General features: G+C 42.5%; 1 non-coding gene across 1 annotated transcript; it reads right to left on the bottom strand.

The window, feature by feature from the left end:
* Nucleotides 1-661: 661 nt before the first annotated feature.
* Trnar-ucg lies at nt 662-734 on the bottom strand. Its single transcript has one exon. It is a non-coding gene; the product is annotated as a tRNA-Arg (tRNA).
* Between the last annotated feature and the right edge of the window lie 19,292 nt (nt 735-20,026).

The following is a 20,026-nucleotide window of genomic DNA, read 5'->3' as shown; positions in this document are numbered from 1 at the left end:
TTCACATCCCTCTCCCCCTTCCTCCTCTCGCTTTTCCTTCCCCTCCTCCTCCTTCCTCTCCCCCGCCACTTTCCCATCCCTCTCCCCTGTTCTCTTCCTCCTCACCTCTTCATCCTATCCTCCTTCCCTTCCTCCTCCCTCTCCCCTTCCTCCTTCCCATCCCTCTCCCCTTTCCCGTACTCCCCGTGTACACCCACCCAGCTTCCCTAACACGCAGGTCCCGTACACTGGCGCTAAAGGAATATATTTATAATACAATTTAAGTGGCCCCTCAGAGGCAGTAGGTAAGCAAATTATCATACAAAGTGGTGGTGATGATGGTCCTGGCCTGCCGCTTTGTTCACCAGGCTGCTACAACACCCTCCTCTAATTCTCAATATTACCCAAAATTTCCCTCCTATTGAAAAAAAATCCCTACACATGAGAATTTTTTTATTATTATTATTACTAGTATTAATACTATTTTTTTTTAGGGGGAGGATTAAATTATATAAAAATGTAGGATGATTTTTTTTATCCCTCCTGAAAAATAAAAATTTCAAATAATTTTAATTACCTCAAATTCTTTCAAAAGTTTTTAAAAAATTCCAATATCTTCCCAAGCGGTAGTACCTCCTGTTTGGTAGCTGCCTACTACCTACTACCCAAAAAAAATCATGTACGACCGTGACAGGACTCGAACCTGCAATCTTCGGATCCGAAGTCCGACGCCTTATCCATTAGGCCACACGGTCTCCTTACAGTACAATGTTTAAAATCCCACTGTATCAAAGCCTAAGTCCTTATACACACCTAAAGTCACTGAATTCAAGAGAAAGGAAGAAATAGAATGACAACATACAGTAAATGAAAGTAAAAAATAAATCATCACGTAAATAAAATACTGTAAATTTCAAGTTTAACCTCATTCATATCAGCAGGCGTTTGTTCGTAAGTCGGGGACCCCCTTAAACAACAAGGGTAGGGTAACATAAGTACTCTTTATACCTCACTCAGTAATAACACATCAAGTTATAATTAAGAGCCAATATACTACAAACTCAACTTCATATACGAATTATAGGCAATTGTCCTATAATACAAAATAACTCACATCAAATAACTTTTGAAGCTATATGAGCCTTTTACCTAATTCAACCATCCAATGTTGCCATTTTAAGTTTTTTCCTCTTTTTCCAGATATTTTCTCTGCTATGAACTCACAGTAAATGGATAAAAATATGATGTAAATTTATTAAAAAAAAAAAAACACCAGTTGACTGTAATTGAAAACGTGTACGTACATAAAAAAATTGGGCGCAAATTATTTAAAAGCACCGGTTGATTGTCACTGAAAAAGGTGTCAAGAGTACTCCGTGGTGGTGGTAAACCTTAAACCACCACCACAACCACCACCACCACAACCGCCACCACCACCCCCACCACCAACACAACCACCACAACCACAACCACCACCCCCACCACCAATCAGCACTATATGTCGATATGTGGTTAATTCCTCGTCCCCGCCGCCTGAACTATGGGTAAGTGACTAACGTTCAGGAGTGTATGGAGGAACAAGAAGGTCAGTTAAAAATAAAGAACAATCATAAGCCTAACTTAACCTAACCTAAGAGTAACCAAACCTAAACGTAATGCAACTTAATCTAACATAACCTAACCAACTAATCTAACCGAATATTAGTCTAAGTTAACGTAACCTATTAGGGAGCAGCCCGCCACACCCTCCCTACTGTGGGGATGGTAAACTCTCTCGGCTTACCTGCTCGGGAACTTTATCTTGGCTGTTAAACTAATCACTTAGTAGACATTCACACACTCCCTGTTGAGTCGTTACCAGCCACAGTGAGAGCGTCCGTGGTGTAAACACACACACACACACACACACACACACACACACACACACACACACACACACACGAGCAGAATGATATATATATTTTTTTTAATATTTCTAAATAACAAATAACTGAGACCCACACACTGACCAGGGTTGTATAATGCGTCATTTCGTAAACCATTTTTGTTTCCATCCTTTAGGCTGATAATTTTACCATCACAGTTACTAATATATTTTCCTCTCGCTGTTATAAATGTGAATATTTCTTGAGTAATTAAAGGGTGATTATCTCTTGTTCAATACCAAGGGTGAATATCTCTTTACGTATTTTAAGGGCGAATATTTATCGTGTATTTCTAAGAGTGAGTATATCGAGGAATTATATGAGTGAATATCTCTTATTAAATGCCAAGGGTGAATATGTAACTAAGGGTCAATATGTCATATGTAATTTAAAGGTGGATATCTCTCGTATTTTTGAGAGAGAGAGAGAGAGAGAGAGAGCACTATGCCTCCTTTTCAGTGTTCGGTCCCCACGGTCGATGGTGATCAGTACAGGTGTCCTACAGGTGAAATGTGTTTCAATGTTCAACAGGAAAAAAAAATCAGGCGTGAATTTATTATTTTCCAAGCGATTTTAAATCAAGCGTGACAGGACGTGATAGGATTTGCTCTGAGTGCATTTATTAACCTCGCAGCCGTGGACATGAAAGAGTGTGTGTGTATATATATATATATATATATATATATATATATATATATATATATATATATATATATATATATGTGTGTGTGTGTGTGTGTGTGTGTGTGTGTGTGTGTGTGAGTGTGTGAGTGTGTATGTGAATGTGTGTGTGTGTGTGTGTGTGTGTGTGTGTGTGTGTGTGTGTGAGTGTGTGTGTGAGTGTGTGTGTGTGTGTGTGTGTGTGTGTGAGTGTGTGTGTGTGTGTGTGTGTAGTGTGTGTGTGTGTGTGTGTGTGTGTGTGTGTGTGTGTGTGTGTGTGTCTGTGTGTGTGAGTGTGTGTGTGTGTGTGTATGTGTGTGTCTCCAAACAACAATTCATAACCTACGTGTGTACAATAAAAGGTTTGTTTGGATTTGGGTACAATTACACAGCACAATTTGGCTTAAAAGAATGGGGGAGTGGGGAAAGAGGAGGGAGTTAATTCAAGTCTGTCAGCGAATCAGTCCATCAGATACTCAGTCAGTCAGTCAGTCAGTCAGAAAGAAAGGTAATCAGAGAGCCATCAATCCCAGTTAAATAACAGGTGAGGACAACTTGTGGCGGACGTAGCGGCAGGCAGGCGAGAAGTGAAGTGAAAGTTAAAGACAAAGTTCTTCCCTAGGTCAACACTCACCCCCCACACCGACGTAAAAACAAATAAAAATAGATAAATAAAAATGTAAAATATGTTGTCAAAGGTCCAGGACATTTACGTGTGACCCTGACAAACTTTTATAGGAAGAAATTATTTTTCCCTGACCATCTGACCTGACCTGACCTGACTTGACCTAACCTAACCTAACCATACGACACACATATACTACATCCAGGATCCTTCTTGACAAATTTCACCAATATTTCACTTGTAAGTTTTTTTTGTGATATGTTCGCTACTTTATACTAGGGTCAGATCTAATCTTTTATAATATGAACAAGTCCAAGATATCTTTAAGGGGATCACATGAATATTAGACACTCGCTACCTGGGTTGGGTTGGGTTGGGTTGGGTTGGGTTGGGTTGGGTTAATCTTAGGGTAAAATAAACTAGGGTGCCTAATCTTCACGTGATACCTTAAAAGGCACAAGTCAACCAGCCACACGTTGAGGGCAGAACAACATCTGGTCACACCCACTACTTAAAAGGCTAAGAACCCCTACTATATTCACGAGGACATACATACATACATACATACATACATACATACATACATAACCTTCATCTTGTATTAACCTCTATAATATCATCTGGATCTAACAACAAAGTTAATTTAATCATGACTGGAAGTATTCTCGACCTGCACACAGCTTTAACATTTAACAATCTTGGCTGTAGTGTCCAGAATCAAATCTTTTTCTGCCGTGGTTTGATCCTAACTTGTCTAGATCTATCAAAATCAGTGGACCACTTTAACATCTGTACTCCTAAATTAGTTATTTTTTATTGTTTACTCACATTTTAATTGGATTCTTAAGAAAGGATTGTTAGTTGGTTAAGAAATACAAAATAAAGACACACAACAGTTCCTGTCTTACTGTTTCAAGTAATGGTATACATGAGGGTGCGGGTGAGGAACCTTAACTCCCCTCTGGTGTCTCAGCCAGAGGTTCGACTCGCCCAAGATATACATTTTTCTTCCCTCTCTCCCTCCACTGCTAAATGTCAACTATCTATTTGCGAGCTCCAATAAAGCGCACGAAGCTGCCTCTCCACATCCTAGCAGAAAATAGCCTCGCCGACGGCTTCGTCTCGCCTGAGAAACCCAATTCTGTTTTGCTTACGAAAGTCCCCATCGTTTTCTGGGCGGGTCGGTCGCTCCCTCCCGCACGTCGCCAGACCGCCCGGCCAATAGCCAATCCTGTTTTGCTTACGGAAGTATCCCTAGTTTTCTGGAGGGTCGAATCTGTGCAGCGGAGCGTCCTTGTACAATCAAAATTTTCTCTTACTTGGCCTCTTTCCGGGTCTGGTTTATGACTCAGCACAACCACGAGTCAATTTGGAGTCCAAGAAGGTGGCCAGTTCTGGTATGCCTTTGAAGGCCAACAATGTGGATTGCTCTTTATCCGCGTGGCTGAGCAGGCTCGGGAGAGGCTGGTAGGAGGAGGAACGGGGAGGGAGATGGAATGGGAAGAGGACAGGGACTGAGGAAGAGGGAGGAGGAGGCGATTAAGAAAGAAGAGAATGAGGAAGAGGCGAGTGACTGATGCAAAGGAAAAGATAGAGAGAAGATATAGACTTAGAGGAGAGGTGATAAGAGAGGAAAGATAAATCAACGAAAAAATAAGAAAATGGGAAAGGCAGAAAAAGAAGAGACGACAGAATACAACAATAATATGCGATTAAAGACCCAAGTGTAGCAGTAGCAGTAGTAGAGAGAGAGAGAGAGACGTAACAAACTGACGTGGTGGAAAAACAAGAAAGGAAGGAAGGAAGGAAGGAATAAGTGGAATACTGGAAGGAAGACTAAAGAGAGGGGCGGAGCTGGAGGAAAGAGACGCCGAAATAGTGGTAATAAAGTCAGGAAGGCTAAAAGGACCATAAAATAGATGAGCATTGCGAGGAGGAGACGACTGACAAGGGTGTTGGGAAGGAGGAGAGGAGAGGGCGATACAGTAGCGGTCTGTTCTACATACAGTACAGTACAGTGTGTGTATAGTGTATTATGGGCAGTTTGACTTCCTTTTTCTCTCTGTATTATGTATCCACCATCCGTACACTTACCCACGCCATAAGGGTCCTGAGGCTATCCACTATGTCTCACAAAAATGTACCTCGTATACACACTGACATACCGATTTGAGTGGAGCTCGTATGAATGTTTGTAGTACACCAGCAACATTGTCCTTACCTATTGGAGACGTCATATTAACAAGGGGAGGACAATGATGCTGGTATACGACAAACATTCAAACGATCTCCACTAAAATCTGTATGGCAATGTGAATACACTTTTCTGAGACACCGTGGATTATATTTGTATTCATACCTAACCTAACCTAACCTAACCTAACCTTCAAGCTTAGCGTTACTGGAAGCCGTAATTAATGTAATATTTTATGTAGCTAATTGCTGTGTTTCCTCGTTTTATATCTTCCTCTTTAATTATATGATATACCGGGGAACATTAAACATCCAACACACGCAACATCCAACACACGCAACATCCAACACACGCAACATCCAACACAAGCAACATCCAACACACGCAACATCCAACACACGCACCTTCCAACACACGCAACATCCAACACACGCAACATCCAACACACGCAACATCCAACACACGCAACATCCAACACACGCAACATCGGGGGAGGAGGGAACAACTACAAAACGAAGAATTATGATATATTTAGCGAATGACAGAGCTACAACAATAGTTACATTTATCGACAAACAGACAGGGATGTGTTTCATATACTATCGTTCAGCTTCTGATCCTTTGAGACGAGTGACAAGAGGAAAGGAATAGAATGTTGTAGAGATAAAATTAAATCAAAAAGAGGGGGGGGGGACGGGGAAGAGGGGGAAGAGCAGAGGGAGAGGGAGGAAGGGGCGGAGGGTGGGATGGGAGAAAGGGAGGGTAAAATAAAGGGAGCTGTAAAAATAATCAGAACATGATCTCTCTCTCTCAGGCACAGTGAGGTTCATCTCCTCCCACGGGGCCACTGACAATACAGGTCAGCACAGGTGGGGGCGGGGGATGATTGAGTGACTAAGGGGAGGGTGGGATGCCTAGGGGGAAAGGGGGAAGGTGCCTGAGGGAGTGAACGATTAAAGGGAGGGGAGGGAAAGGGAGGGAAGGGGGGGAAAGGGGAGGAATGGGAAAGGAAGGAAATGAGAGGGGAACTGGAGGGAAGGGAAGGGAGGGAAGGGGCACAACAAGAACAAATAAATAAAGTCGAGTCAACAGGGAAACCCCTTCGCACCTTCCACCGGGGAAACACCAGCCAGAGGCCGTCCATTTTCAATTACCTGGTCGACTGTTCCTCCCTCCCTCCCTCTTGTCTCTCTACTCCCTACCCCCTCTCTCTCTACCTCCCCATCACCCTCTTCTCGTCCTCTCCCTCCTTCCTTGTCCCTCCCCTTGTCTCTACTCGTCTTATCTCCTCACTCTCTCTCCCTCCTCCATCAATATCTCCACCTCCACCCTCCCTCCTCCTCGTCTCTCTTCTCGTCTCCTCCACCCCTCACCCCCTCCTCCCTGTCTCTCTCTCTCCTCGTCTCTCCCCCCCCCCAAAGGTCTATGTTTGAACCTAACCAAAACAAATAAGCCACTGCAGTAAAACTCTAGGGTGATCGCCAACCGTGTTTCACTTACTCTTCCAATCTTGTCTCTGGTATCACTGGCTCTCCACCTCTGGCCTTAGTAACAAAAGTCACCAAAGGCAATTCTGTGTCCTGGATGTTGATACAGTAAATATATAGGAATGAAGGTTGTTTGGTAATGGTGTTATGAGATATGGCTGTTCATATTCATTACACAAGGATTGATTGATTGACAGGCCTGATGGTTCATTAGGAGCAGTGCGGATACAGTACACTGCAGACTAACCCTTTAGTAGACATGACAGCGCATCCGGCCTTCCACTTTATACAACCTGTCACTTCTCCAGTTGTTAATATTAGGCACCAATCAGCTGTGGGTCTCAACTCTCGAACTGATTACTTCTGGGTCAAGAGACGAGCACAATATCCACTCAACCATCGCGCTCCTATAGTGTAACAACAACAAAACAAAAACAAAAATAATAAAAATAACAATCAAATAAACTGGTAAACAATATCTACTTTAAACATGGGGGACTTGAGCCTCTGTAAATAAGCAAAGGTGACGTGTAGGGCAATGTTTACACAACCTCCGAGATTTTTATAACAGTGGTGGACAAGGGGAGATACGCGTGACAAGTGACAAGTTGCCCCATATACAAGCGAGGATTACCTTGTACACTACAGGAGGCTCTGGGAGATAAAAGATATTGAGTTTAACATGTCAACTGTGTCTCCTGTGTTTATAGTTTTAAGTTAAATATGGATGGAGAGAGATTATGAGCGAGTAAAGTGTTTCCACAGTCAAGAAGTACGAGGAATGAAAGAGATGAATGATGATGAAAGGCCGGGAGGGGGTGTCGTGTGTTCAGCAAATTAATCATAAGACGACCATAAAGATTTGTCATATTTATGGATCCAGAAACAAGATATAATTTGGTTAGAAACAGCATTTTTTGGGGTGTCTTTTTGTACTCCAAGGTAACGAGTAGTGATATAAATGACATTGTAAACACCCTCGCCTTTATTACCATGTTTCTCATCATGTATAGGAGACCTGTTTGTTCTCAGTCATCCTGTGTCCAGTGGCAGCAGGTGAGAATGAATAACATGTGAGAATCCTGGTACCTGTCGTGTGGGTGGGAGGGACGAGGGGAATACATCGTTTCATTCCAAGATGATTGGTTAATGAAATGTTGTCAGTACAAGTGGAGGGGTCCATGTTAAAAGCTGCAGATGATGTGGGAGTAAAATTCCTTCAACCCTTCTCTCCCTCGTGAGCTGTATCATAATGTCTGATAGTTCATGTCTAGGAAGGGAGGATCTGAGAGGAGGAACGAATGCAAAAGGCGGAAATAAGACATTGACTGGGAGGAACAATCAGAGAAGGGACAGAAACATAATCAGAGAAGAGACAGAAACATAATCAGAGAAGAGACAGAAACAGGAACAATCAGACAAGGGACAGATACAATATTGAGGGTCTGGACGTACAGTATTATGAGCAGCAAATCTAGTCGTGTCTGTGTCGCCACCACCGGAGCCAGCCAGCGGAGACTGAGAATGCCACCACGACTGACTGCCTGAGTTTAGTAAAATCCTAATAGTCTCGCCTTCAAATCTGTGTCCATCCGTGAAAAAAAAATGAGTCAAAATATATTCTGTAGAAGATAATTTCAGCAGATTGGTTGGTTGAGAATAATAACAACAGTCCTTCAGGGTTTAAGAGTTGGATACGTGTTGTTTAAAGAGATGGATACAGAATTTAAAGCTTATTTTTTGGGGGGAGGGGAGAAGAGAAAGCTTAAGCCAGAACAGATCATGGTGGGAAGGGGAGTGTTATAAAGATTAGACTGAGTGAATGAAGGCACAAGTCTCCCCCCTTACAAGCCCCTTCCTTACAAGCCCCTCCCTTACAAGTCCCTCCCATTTCTACAAGCCCCTTCCCTTACAACTCCCTGCCCCTACAAGTCCTCCCATTACACCCCCTGCTGGTGGAAAACGTCTGGGATGTAGGTACAGCAGTTAGGAATTAAGCAAAGATCAGAGGAACTTATCTTTCTTACACAGAGAGAGAGAGAGTTATGAAGATGGGGAGGGATGGATTAGCTTGGATGTGTACCAGCACAGCCACACCATCTGAACCAGCCAAGAACTTAACAAACTGGGGAACTGGAGAGAACAGGAGAGGAACAAGAAGAGAAGGTGAGTGAGAGAGAAAGAAAATGAAGTGAGATATAGAAGATGTGAAGGGTAGTGATAAAGTGTGAGGAGAAGTGTGTTGGGATATAAAGTGTAAAAGGAAGTGTGTGGTGGTGTAAAGTCTAAGGAGAAGTGTGTCTAGGTGCTGAGTGACGCCTCGATAAACCATGAACGGGAGAGGCTCAGGGAGACTATAAGAGTCTATATATATATACATTCTCAACACCACCCGATAAAATATTTCCCTACACGGTATATATAATTCTCCCACGGTGCGTCTGAGGCTTAAAACACCATTACCGCTGATCTAAGTTTAAAACTAAAACAATCATCTTTAAAAAGTAAACAAGAAACAGAAGTTACTTTATTATCTACTTTAAAAGATAATACGGAGAAAGTATCTGGGGTATAGCATGGAGGGGAGGGGGGAGGGGGGTAGGGAGTGAGGGGGTGAGGGAAGAGAAGGGAAGGAGATGGGAAGGGAGGGGAGAGGAGGGTGTAGTATGCCACCCGTTCCAAGTTTTCCCCGCCTACCCACCACGATCTTCATTATAGTCTATGCATGCACCCAATTTTACACTAAAGGTAGTTTTATCCACTTAACCCTGATGAATATGCAAATTTCTTGAGCCGGAAAAAAATTGTCGATGTGATTAAATATTTTATCCTTTGGTAAGTGGTGAAGCAGCAGACCCGTGATGAAGAAGATGGGGAGGAGCAGATGGTGCCTCCTCCTCCTCACCACGCCATACATCAGACAGGTTTGGAGGCATAGGTTTGGAGGTATTGGTTTGGAGTCGTAGGTATAGGGGCATTGGTTTGGAGTCGTAGGTGGTTTAGAGTCGTAGGTTTGGAGTCGTAGGCTTGGAGTCGTAGGCTTGGAGTCGTAGGCTTGGAGTCGTAGGCTTGGAGTCGTAGGCTTGGAGTCGTAGGTTTGAAGAAACGTACGTTTGGAGAGTCGCACGTTCGGAGAGTCGCACGTTCGGAGAGTCGCACGTTCGGAGAGTCGCACGTTCGGAGAGTCGTACGTTCGGAGAGTCGTACGTTTGGAGAGTCGCACGTTCGGAGAGTCGCACGTTCGGAGAGTCGCACGTTCGGAGAGTCGCACGTTCGGAGAGTCGCACGTTCGGAGAGTCGCACGTTCGGAGAGTCGTATGTTTGGAGAGTCGTAAACACAACAGCTCGTCGACAAATTAAATCTCCTGGTATTTCCCCCAACGGGAGGACAAACATTATGAGCCAAAAACCGTCGGGATATCATTATATATTTTCCCAGGTAATGACAGACGTGGACGATGGCTACCTGTTTTAATTAAACCCAAAACACTGGCTGTCGGACCAACACGAGGCCAGGTAGCGATCATTTATTAAAACTAAATATAATAACTGATGCTATTTACTGCCAATATAAAGAAGACAAAAAAGGAAAATATTAACGCCGTGACTATATTCATACACAATATTCTGGGTATAAAATTTTCAGATCACCTGGAGAATAGTCGCAGCTTATTTCACCTGGTGATTAAATACCCTAATGCTATTTCGAGGGGTTAAGTTAGGTTACTGTAGGTTAGGTTAGGTTAGGTTTGGTTAGGGCGTTTACTCATCAGACGAAATCAGCTGGAAAGGAACTAATCTCCAAGTGACCCTAAACTTGTCTGTACTGTAGTGTCAATACTAATGGAACACTATCAGGAGTTTAACGACCAGTACAACAATCACCTCATGAGTTACGTTTACAACAAACAGTAACACACACACAACACACACACACACACACACACACACACACACACACACACACACACACACACACACACACACACACACTAATCTAACCTAATTCCCCCAGGTGGCATATGGTAGTTAATCTACAGCTGAAATAAGTTAGGGTGTCTAATCTTCAAGTGATCCCCCCAAAATCTCATGTTTTCGTTTAGGATCAAGTAAAAAATGTAGGAAAATGGTGAAAATAATAAAGATGTTCTCTTGAATGTTACGAAAACGCACTAAAATACTTTTACACATCCTAAAATGTTTTGAAAAGCAAAGTGTGAATTAAATCCTCAACGTTAATGGAGCATAATGCAATTTGTCCCCTTTTTAAGAGACCTCTAAGGCCTTAATTGTAATTACCCCCCGAGCCTGAAGTGCAAGCAGCTGTTAAATGGGCGATTAAACCAAAGATTACTGAAGGCTGAAGGCGAGAAAATGTGGCAACGTGAACACTCCTTCCGTGTGACACAAAATATTTATATTCTCAGCAAGGCCGTAGTTCTTCTATCACGACCCACCTTGATAGACACTAAACCCAGGGCTGCAGGTGAGCCGCCTCATAATATGCAGGTAAACGCCGCCACCAGCCTACTGAGAGAGAGAGAGAGAGAGAGAGAGAGAGAGAGAGAGAGTGAGTGTGAAGGGAACGTGAGGGAAAAAGTTACTCCTGGCATTTACTGTCCTCGAAGGGAACTTTTTTTCACCCTGGGCGTAGACTACGTTTCCAATTTCCCGGCACTCCATGACTCCTAGCGTCATTTAGTAAGCAATAACAGTGATAAAAGTGCTCATATGCCCCCTGTGGCGTGGTTATTGCCGCCGCGCTCCCCCCTCCTCCCAGCTTTGTCCATACCGCAGCGGCCCTCCCCACCCAGATGAAACTTGCCTATTTTTGTTTCCTTTCCGTCTCCAGTACTAAGGTCAAACGGATGTGTGTCTATGTGGGAGGAAAAAGTTAAACATGTGTATCAGCAACAGTAATGGATCCCTGGCCAAGAACGAAGCCTTTTTGTGAGAGCTACGCCTGTGTTGGGGTAATGGCTTCAGTACTATTTTCCGCTGGTGGTTGAGAGTTAATGGAATAATGGAGGTAAAAAGCTGCGTACAACACCTATAGTTCTTTACGATATTTTTCAATTAATGTAAACAAAACAAAATACCAGAAGAAAGGAATAACATCACCTTCAGCGGAAAAATAATGAAGAGAGGAGTGAGAAGAGATAACGGCAGACATCTTGAAGGAGAGAGGGAGGGAAGGAGAGAGGGAGGGAAGAGAGGGAAGGAGAGAGGAAGGGAAGAGAGGGAAGGAGAGAGGGAGGGAAGAGAGGGAAGGAGAGAGGGAGGGAAGAGAGGGAAGGAGAGTGGGCGGGAAGGGAGGGAAGGCGAAGAGCGTGGGAAGCGAGGGCTGGCCGAGCTCTGGCTACGTGACTTGTGATTCACTTGTAGGATAAGGCCCTCGACCTCCAGAATCCCTCCCTGTAGACGGAGGAATTGTGGTCAAATCCCTCATCTAGGTGATTACCGGCGGCCACCAACCCCACCACCACGATTTGGACACAGAAATTATGGCTGAAGAATCCGTCTCTTTCTTATTTTAGATAAAGACAGAGCTGATAGAATTCTTATCGTCTATGTAATGTTATCAGAATCTCTCTCATTTTAGATAGACATTTATTATAGAGAGATGATATAATTCATATATTATCGTCTATATAACATTATCAGCATCACCATCAACACTATTGGTTGACGGCCTCACTATTACGACAATCGCTTCCCTTAGGCCCTCCCTGTATCCATTAAGCGCCTCCACATCTCACCCATCCATCTATAAAGTCACTTTCTGGATGTTATTGTCTTGTTTCTGGGGGACACAGTGACCGGTCGATCACTGTCTTCCTCTCTCCTGTGTTTCTTCCATCATGCTGGCCTCACACATCTCGATATTACGCATCATTGTTTGGTTCTTTCCTGCCGGGATTATTCTAAGTATGCTGTACAGTCGATAAGTCAAAGCCTAATATTGTCTTTAGACCAAAACAGTTTATTTTGCCTTGAACCCGTTTATGGTAGATCTTTCTGGCCATTGTCAGCATCATCATTGTTTTTGTTGTTTGTTATTATCGTATGTGTGTGTGTGTGTGTGTGAAAGAGAGTATACCAATGACAACTACACTTCTCTATGACACGACGAAATTAACCAATCACAACTATGACAACTAAACTACCACGAAAATCGTTTACAGGCGACCAAAACAAAAGTTTGATTTGTTTTGTCAGGAGTTGTTGACACTGAAAATTTTTTGCCATTTATCTAAAAAAAAAATAATAATAATCAAACATTCTTCTTATATCTGGTACAAAATTTATATTAAGGTAAATTTAGTCAAGTTTTACAGGTGTGTTCATTATGTAAATCACGTTAGTCTGACTTACATATACTGAACCGATTTATCATCAGAACTTAATCCAAATAAAATGTCGTCCTAATGATTAATGTTAATCGGTACTAAGCCTCGGGCAATATATAGATAGCAATTAATAGCGTGTACAGTAGATATAATTTTGGATACCATAATACATATTATAACGTGTACACTATATTTGGTATATATCACTTTAAATTATATTGTACACTAGCAGTTATATATATATTATAACGTGTATAATATATATACATTGATAATATGTACAGTCGCGGACAAAAGTTCTCTCCCCGTGATGAAACCGAGTCATGGGAATGAGTCTCCGAACTTACCCTGGCTGCTGTTGTACTGATTCATCTCATTTGGGGTCGACACTGCTTCATTTTATGAGGGAGCGAAATTTGGACCCCGACTGTATAATATATAGATAATAATAACGTGTACAACAGAAAAATAGCCAATGATAACAGTGTACAATATAAATAATAGCCAATAACAGGTACATAACAGGTCCTAGTATACTGTACAGGGTCGTCGGAAAACAAAACATTAACCAGATAGTACATAACCATTTAAAATAAGGTCTATGTTTCTCGTTAACTACAGTAGATGATCTTGTTGACACCTTGTATACAGTACAGTAAGAAGCTATAAATAAAACTTATATAAATTGAGATAACCAAACTACAATAATTAAAACTGTCTGATGATTGTTTTGATTTCACAGTGACAGCCCCCACTGAGTGTCTGGGAGTTGTAAGTGAGGGTTGTAAGTCACAAGCGATACACAGCAGTTATGTATCCCTCCCACAACCCCGTTTATTTTACAACATTGAAGCTATTCGTTATATAACCCCCTCGGTAGTAAGTAAAGGTATACTATATGATTTTTTCACTATACAATTTTAACGAGAAGATATAAATACACGTTGAAAAGTGTCGTCAGAATTCCAATTATCTTATTCAGTCACGTTGGTAATAAACAAACTCAAAATAATAAAAAATATCATTGGAAAATCATTTATCACAGTTCAGTATTGTAATTAATAAACAAACTCACTAAATAATGAAACATTCCGCAAGAAAAAAATTGATCGCACTTCAATATTGTCAATACGAGACAAACGCTGGAAAAGAACAATGCATCTTTCGTAACTTCATATTTCCCGGTGAGGAAGATTCCCCCCAGCCCAGCCCGGCAGTGAGGTAAATTCTGGATGGCGTGGCGTGGCGAGGGGCTCCCGGCAGACTCCAGCAATAAACTGTGAAACTAACAAATTTATCCGCGGCCTCCCTCTCGCTGGCGTGCACAATAATATCATCCCGGTAATACGATGCCCTCCGCCCTCGTACACAGCCTCATAAGTTAACGTGCATCCGGACAATTGCAGTTCTCGTGCAACATTCCTGCCACGACAGGCGAGTGTCTTCACGGTGTTGCTGGTGAACGTAGCTTTACCTCGCGACATATTTACAGCCAACCAGCATACGGACGGAACCTCCTCCACTTCCAAAACTTTTATGGACGATATTTTTTTTTCTTTTTTTTTATACATGGCTGATTTCCAATACTGTACCTACAAGTTTTACTGAAATAATAAGTTGCGGATCAGTTGTTTATTTCTCAGCTATATAGGTTGTACCGCGCTGCAAGGAGAATTAGCATACGGATATATATTTTGTGGGCGTACGATTATGACTGATACAATGAATGCACTGAGAGAGAGAGAGAGAGAGACTATTATTATAACTACTCATTTGGGTAATTTAAAGCCTTGATTGTAACGTTTTATTAATTGCATCAGCCACCTCTATAAATACCAACCCTGGATATGACCGTCTCATAGTTAAAGAAGATTCAACTCCTCTTAGTATGGTCAAGGGACAATCAGGGAGAGGTTCCAAGGCCCCGATTAGAATTCCTGTGTTCAAAAATCAAAGAAGTGATCGATAATTAAACTTACTACGAGAGAGAACTGGTTGGTGGAGCAGGGAATTGGGGAATATTTGTATTCTCCTTCAATGACTTTCTATCACAACGAGTCCACTAATTGTCCTCGGCCAACACCACGACGGAGGAGGAAAAAGAGACTGTTCCTTTGTCCTCGTCCTTCTCCCTCACCACTACCACCATCCTCTCCCACCACCACTATCACCACCATCACCACGGGGAGAAAGATTGTTCCTTTGTCCTCTCCCACCACCATCACCACCACCGGTAAAAAGACTGCGTATAATATAATCTTTCTAGAATCCAGAAATGTCAGAGAAAAGATACAATTTCCCCCTTGACACCAACCGTCCATTAAATCTCAACACACACACACACACACACACACACACACACACACACACACAAAACCTGGCGTCTTGTACATCCTTGGCGGGGAAACCGAATTACCATGGCGGAATTAAGACGTAGCGAAGGTGTGTGTGTGTTGTAGCCGGGTTACGTTACCATAATTAGCACTCCTCACCTGGCTGACTTTATAAGACAGTGGAGAGTAAAACAACAGGAGTTACGTCATATCAGGGTAACCACTGTTCCTGTGACCTGATCTCCTGTGACTTGATCTCCTGTGACCTGATTTCCCGTGACCTGACCTCCTGTTATTTCTGAATATTGGTCACCATATGTATGTAAAAAATACCCAATCAATTCATTACATATGAAGTGGTAAGTGGAGCTAATTAATCTACGACAATCACCACATACTCGCCAGTCATGTTAAATAATTTAGCCAATCTTTGTGTGAGTATTTATTTAGCATATTAACTACCTGCTCTCTCATTAACCTGGTCAACACACTAAGGTTCTCGAGGTGTTCTCTCAATTCTTCTAACACCTTGACAACCTAAAACAGGTCACCGTAAATCTTTGCTTCCACACACGCACGCGCACGCACACGCACACACACACACACACGCACGCACGCACGCACACACACACACACACACACACACACACACACACACACACACACCTGACACACACACTTGATTCATCATGTTGGGAAGCGTACCCTGCTGCCCCGAGCTGTTTACACACGCACAGGTCTTGCATAAAATCGACATCTGATATCCTGTGGCTCCAGAAGTTCACAAGACTGCTGAGGTACGGTTCGTCTCCCCCCCCCCCTTGTGTGTGTGTGTGTGTGTGTATGTATGTATGTATGTATGTATGTATGTATGTATGTATGTATGTATGTATATGTGTGTGTGTTCTACTAACTCAGCAAGTGGGTCACCTCAGTAGTAACGTTGTCATGGTAGACTCAGTACCCCACGTGGGGAGTGTCTGTCACCAGCAACAAGTATAACACATTACTCCCCATCATAACCCACATACTAAAAGAACTAAAGATACTCCATTATGTTGTAGATTAACACAAATAATATATGGAGGAGCAGCTTACAGTCGTCCCTTTGCACAACCATTATATATACTGCATTACCGCCCACGAGACAAAACTAACAACAATTACTAATGAACTTAAGACCATAATACCATAACAATAAAAAAATTATAATACCAAAACAATAATAAAAACTAGATCAACATACAATCCTAAGTAATATTAGACTTATTAAAAATCTTATGTTGTTTACCATGAGATCAGTAATCAAACAAACAAGGAAACGTAAACATGAACGTTTTTGAAGCCCCTTGTGGAGTAAACAACGTGAAAAACATTTTTTTTGTAAGTCTTGGAAGCAAATGATCAAGTTGTGTTGAATTCGCTACTTTTGTTCGTGTTTTTTCTGCTTCTGTTCATCTGTCTCTTTATTTTTCTTCACTCACAGTTTCTTTTGTATTTCTTTCTTCATCTCTTTCCTCTTCTGTGTTTTTCTGATTCATTCTTCCTATTGTCCCTAGTTTTGTCTGCATATTTTTTCTGCCTTGTATTTCTTCGTAATCACATTTGGAAAGTGACTGTACTGTATCTTTGGTAATTAATTTAAAAGACTAATTTCTAATAATCTCATTCCTGGAGACGAAAAAACACAAATATATTCCCCTTACCAACTTTCTTCTTCGTTAAATTAAAAGGTTAACATTTATCACCTCACTCATGAAGACAATATAACAACCCCTTAACTGTAATTTCCTCCATTAACTTAAACGATTTTTTTTGGCATTATTTAAGATTAAGTTCTAATATATCATTGCAGAAGGTAAACATATTGTACCTTCCCTCACTGCATTATGCCTCCTACTGAACCTCGGCTTCAATGTTACACCTTTTTACTCCGTCAAGATACAGCAGACAGCGGGAATAATTTACTAGACGACGACAACAACAACTGGTCGAGTCCATGACAGCAGCAGCAACACGGAGGCAACACAAGTACTGTAGCTCCTTCTTGGCCAGGCGGTGACAATCTCGGCCAAGTTTTGATTATGTTGGCCTCACGTGTATTTCCTTCTTGGCCCGGCTGTGATAATCTTGGCCATATGAAAGCATAACTGACCACACGGCGGGTATATTTGGCTACACGGATCAAAACTCAACGTGGTGGTAATACTGCACTGGCCACGTGATGAAACACTCAAAAGTGGGAGGAAATTTTTTCAACACCGTGAGAGGGGACGTGGGGGTGGGAGGAGACGTGGGGGTTGGGAGGGAACGTGGGGGTGGGGGGTAGAGACTAGACCTTCTGGCCGCCGTGAGAACTTTTGCAAAACTGCCGGGGGGAAACTCTCCTTCTAACACACTGGAAACACACAAGACTTCACCAACAAAACCTTGACCTCTAGTGTTGGGTGTTATCCAGAATATCCTCACATTATCCCACACGAAATAAACCTTAACCTCACTGTGAATATCTTTTACCACGAGGGAGGGGGGTAGGGGGAACCTTGACCTGACCTTGTGCAGTAACCGTGGGAACTTTAACCAGACCGTGGGAACAACAAAGAGCCAATCAATAAAGGAGCAGCAGTCAATCCTGTGTGTCAAGGTTAGCGAAACATTTCTCCGCCACTACAAACATTTCCACACTGCCTTGACATATTCTCCCACGTGTTGCATCTCACCGAGGACTGCAAGCATCTAATTTCGTTGATCCAACTCCATATCTGCCTTCGCCCTTGTCCTTCTACCCTTAATTCCACCCATTATTATATACCATTATCCTATTATCTCTACTTATACGGTCAAATTATTACATTTTTCTCATTCTGTAGATTTCCAGTTTTCCTCCCTCGTCTCCAGCCAATCTTAGTCTATTATCATTTGTTTCTCCTTCGGTGTATGTGATCTTTAACGTTCTTCTGCAGTGTTACAGCTCAATGGCGTCTACAGTATGAAGGAGGGAGGTGGAAAGATGGAGGGAGAGAAGGTGGAGAGTGGGAGGGAGGCGAAGAAAGGTAGGGGGAGGGAGATGAAATGGACTGAAGAAGTGCCCAGGAGGGAGAGAAGATGGATTGAAGGGAGAGAAGGTGGACAGAGCAAGGGAGTGAGATAAGGTGGATGGACTGGGGGAGGGGAGGGGAAAGGGGGAGTAAGGGAAGGGGGTAGAGAAGGCGGAGAACTGATGGAGGGAGGGAGGGAGCAGTGAAGCTGACTGATCACCACCACTGTTCTCATGACAAAACACACACACACACACACACACACACACACACACACACACACACACACACACACACACCACTGGTCCCATGGCGGTAATTTGTTCCTTTTGGGTGTGTGTGTGTGTGTGTGTGTGTGTGTGTGTGTGTGTGTGTGTGTGTGTGTGTGTGTCCAGAGGTTAGATGGCGGGTGATTGTGTCGGGATGGGTGACCTGTGGGAGCTGAGAAAACTTGGGAAGATGGGGAGAGAAATGGGGAGGGTTGGGGAGAAAAACTTAGCCAACAGGACAGGAAAGAGAGAAAGACAGACAGAGGAGACAAGGGAGACAGAAAAAGACACACACAGACAAACAAAAACAGGTAGAAAAAAAAGACAAAGAGAAGGGACAGACAGACGGATAGGCAGACAGACAGACAGACAGACAGACAGACATATATCAGGTGTTAGTAAACATAAACAAACTCTCATGAACGTCTCTGTCATCATCAACATCGTGAGAGTCAAAAACAAGAGAACAAACACGAGGTAATCCCGGATAGTGTTTCACATTCAATGCTTTTCACAAACTGTGTGAAAAAAAATAACACAGCGAGTTATTGTGGGACGGGAGGTAAGTGTGTTAACCAGGCAGCGGTCACACCAACACTGACACGCACATGTTGCTGTAAACTCATTTATCTACTTACACGTCTAATCAACATTTCAGTACAACGTTCCTCACCTGTCAGGACTAACACAGGTATATAGTCTGGTTATATTTACAACATCTGCACCACCGACGTAAACAAACGAGTATTAAACATTCATCTCTGATTCTGAATAAATAAATAAATAAAATATATAAATTGTTCGCTGATCTTCCGTTGCTTAATCTTTCTTATATATTAATTATCTTCAGGGGGCCTACAACAAGAGTGACGCCTCGTACACCTAATACAGCCATTTACCTGTATATTAATTACCACAGTGAGGTAGATCACTATCAGCTGTCCATACACAACACAAAACATGTTCAGTCATGTCAGAGAACCTCCATAGTACCCCCCCCCTCCTCATAAGTGTAAACTGACAGTCTGTTTTGTCATGCCACAGTATATGTTTGTAGCTACCAAACCATTCCACATATAGGCAGTGTTTCTAGAGAAAACAAAAACTACACACAAAGCCCTATTGAAATTCACGGCGAATGCTTTTTAAATACTCCTTTACAAACT

This window comes from Homarus americanus, unplaced genomic scaffold (assembly GCF_018991925.1).
Source record: "Homarus americanus isolate GMGI-L3 unplaced genomic scaffold, GMGI_Hamer_2.0 scaffold850, whole genome shotgun sequence".
Classification (NCBI taxonomy): domain Eukaryota; kingdom Metazoa; phylum Arthropoda; class Malacostraca; order Decapoda; family Nephropidae; genus Homarus; species Homarus americanus.
The sequence above is the reverse complement of the archived record's forward strand: the minus strand, read 5'-3'. Positions and strand labels throughout refer to the sequence as shown.